We start from the raw sequence: 3,562 nt of genomic DNA, 5'->3' as shown, positions 1-3,562 counted from the left end.
GAGAGAGAGAGAGAGAGAGAGAGAGAGAGAGAGAGAGAGAAAGAGAGAAAGATAGACAGAGAGAGAAAGAGGTCGTGGCACGTAACAACAACGCAAGTACACAAACATTGCCGCCGTGGGGTTAGGGTTAGGGTTAGTCAGAAATAGCTTAACGAGCCAGGTCAAACAGAGGTCAGGGAGACATAGACCCTACGGGCGTCACTCACCGTGTCGTGTTACTCCTTGCATCGTGTTATACATCTCATCATGCTGTGATACTCATCACGTTGTGTTACATGTCATCTCGTGTTACACATTGCACTGAGTCCGGGCTAACGCTCCATTAGGAGTGTTCCCAACTTTGATATCATTAATGATTAATGATTAATGATTAATGATTAATGATTAATGATTAATGATTAATAATTGATAATCCTAACCCTAACCCCAACCCTAACCTAAACGACAATAAACCACAAACTAATATATGGCCATGACCATATATATATATGTATATATATATATATATGGGAACACTCCTGATGGAGTATCACCCTGCAGGCTGTATACATGCTGCCTGATGCCATCTGCTCTCACGCTTAGTATTCTACGTCTACTTACTGCATCGACTTACTAGCACATACAACTACTATGTTAAAACGCAGGTGAGTCTGACTGCACTGAGAGATAGGAAACTTATAAAGACTACGTTAACCGTGAAGATGATGATGGTCACACATCCGGACACGTGTCTGAGCGTGACGATTGCAGGTGTCTGCCTGTACAGGTGATGGTATTGACACTGGTGTAAATTAACAGGTTTAGGTAGGTTTAGGTAGGTTTAGGTGGGGTGGTAAGGTTAGGTGCAAACTGTGTACGTTACTGACGCTGAGAGGGTCTATATACCCCACCGTACCCAGGGTACGTTCCGGCAGTACCCTGGGGGACATAGACCCTGGCAGCGAAACTACAGCATGCTGCAGCATGTGTGAATACGCGATACGTGAGACATGGTTGTTAGCGGGACGAGACGTCAAGTGAAATCCACGGCAGAGATAGATAGATAGCAGGGGAGAGCAGCGGAGATAGATAGCAGAGGAGAGCGGCGGAGATAGATAGCAGCGGAGAGCGGGGAGATAGATAGCAGCGGGGGAGATAGATAGTAGAGCAGAGAGCGGATGAGATAGATAGCAGATGAGCGACGGAGATAGATAGCAGAGGAGAGCAGGGGAGATAGATAGCAGCGGAGAGCGGGGGAGATAGCTAGTAGAACAGAGAGCGGGGGAGATAGATAGTAGAGCAGAGAGCGGGGGAGATAGATAGTAGAGCAGAGAGCGGTGGAGATAGATAGCAGCGGAGAGCAGAGGAGATAGATAGCAGAGAGCAGCGGAGATAGATAGTAGAGCAGAGAGCGGAGGAGATAGATAGTAGAGCAGAGAGCGGAGGAGATAGATAGCAGATGAGAGCGAAGGAGATAGATAGCAGCGGAGAGCGGGGGAGATAGATAGCAGCGGAGAGCAGGGGAGATAGATAGTAGAGGAGAGCGGCAGAGATAGATAGTAGAGGAGAGCAGCAGAGATCGATAGCAGAGGAGAACAGAGGAGATAGATAGCAGAGGAGAGCAGCGAAGATAGATAGCAGAGGAAAGCGGTGGAGATATATAGCAGAGGAGAGCAGAAGAGATAGATAGCAGCGGAGATAGATAGCAGCAGAGAGCAGCAGAGATAGATAGCAGAGGAGAGCAGAGGAGAGCAGCGGAGAGCAGCGGAGAGCGGTGGAGATAGATAGTAGCGGAGAGCGACGGAGTTAGATAGCAGAGAGCAGCAGAGATAAATAGCAGCGGAGAGCGACGGAGATAGATAGCAAAGGAGAGCAGCGGAGATAGATAGCAGAGGAGAGTGGAGGAGATAGATAGCAGAAGAGAGTGGAGGAGATAGATAGCAGTTGAGAGCGACGGAGATAGATAGCAGATGAGAGCGACGGAGATAGATAGCAAAGGAGAGCAGCGGAGATAGATAGCAGAGGAGAGTGGAGGAGATAGATAGCAGAAGAGAGCAGGGGAGATAGATAGCAGAGAAGAGCAGGGGAGATAGATAGCAGCGGAGAGCGAAGGATATAGATAGCAGCGGAGAGCGAGGGAGATAGATAGCAGAAGCGTCCATCCTCCATGATGTCGATGGCGTTACAGGTCATGTTCGGAACGCGTATTCGCAGCAGTTCCTGACTCGTCTCGGCGTTCCAAACACAGATGTGCTCTCGCGAACACGTCGCGAACAGATCCGACGATCTCCTGCGGGGAAGGCGGAACAACGCCGGTGAACACACGGCCAGGAACATGCCGAGGAACAACACGATCCATGCACACACCGATGCACAACGCGCGCACAAACATGCGTCGACCCAGTATGAGCACATACAGTCAAAATCAGAGTTAGCCGGCACCTTCACAGAAAGGACACCTGTCTACAAAGGAAACTTCTGCTGTTTTCCTTCAGAGGGAAGCCATTTAGACAGTGAAGGTATACCTCTATAGAATGGACACCTCTCTATAAAGGACAGCTTCCCGACGAGTTCCCGCAAATGACCCTAACATACAGATCTCGACTGTTCACACACTTTTACGTTGAAGCGATATCGTCACCGTAAATAGTAAAGGTAAAAAAAAATATTCACACTTTTTTACAAAATGTAAGTAATTCTGTTCACTTTTTATGGTTAAATTGCTGCATTATACTTCCTGTCGCTTTTTTACAAAATGTAAGTAATTCTGTTCACTTTTTATGGTTAAATTGCTGCATTATACTTCTTATTTTACTATATTGTTCGATGTAAACAAACACTTGTGACTCATACATAGCCCATAGCAAGCAATTAATGTCAGGATCATAATATTATATCGTCCGATTTTTTTTGGATTTTTAACTAGTTGAGAAACAATCTTATCAGGTAAGAATTTGACGATACATTTTGTCCCATTACTACTTACTTTTAATGAAAAAAAATGGCAACAAAAATTTTACAAATACACACCATAGAAAATTCGTGACGTAGTCAATTTAAGTCTCCACAAAACAAGTACGACAGGTATCTCTACGCTTCCGCGAACGACGCGCGCGGCGGCCGGACAAACAAGAGAACGTACGAGGGGAAGACGATGTCGAGAATGCCGGAGTCGTGACACGTTCCCGTCATCTCGTGCTTGAAGTCGGCCATCTGGAACATGTAGATGTGCGAACTCCTCGTCCCTGTGTAGAACTGAAACAACACACACATACATACACACATACATACCTGGGGTAAGGTCACAATCACGTCACATATATATACGCCTAGTGAGAGCCCAAAACGGGCACTACACAGAATAATAAATGTAGTACAAATATCTATCGATGTAAAGTTCATAGATCATCTTTTGTTCAAATTCTTTAATCTTCGTTCACTTTTTCTTTCATACTGTTTGATTCTCTTTATGTTGAAGCATTCACAAGTTGTATGCATAACTCCTCTCCACTCCTGTCTGTTGTCTACAACATTCCTCTACCGATCAAGGACATTACCACACCTGACAGCACCTTTGCACAGC

The 3,562-nt window shown here is 45.9% G+C and overlaps 1 pseudogene; it reads right to left on the bottom strand.

The window, feature by feature from the left end:
* LOC106810645 overlaps positions 1-3,562 on the bottom strand; it is a 13,610-nt pseudogene that overhangs the window by 9,996 nt on the left and 52 nt on the right.

Source organism: Priapulus caudatus, unplaced genomic scaffold (genome assembly GCF_000485595.1).
Source record: "Priapulus caudatus unplaced genomic scaffold, Priapulus_caudatus-5.0.1 Scaffold460, whole genome shotgun sequence".
NCBI lineage: Eukaryota > Metazoa > Priapulida > Priapulimorpha > Priapulimorphida > Priapulidae > Priapulus > Priapulus caudatus.
This window is presented reverse-complemented; position numbering and strand designations above follow the sequence as displayed.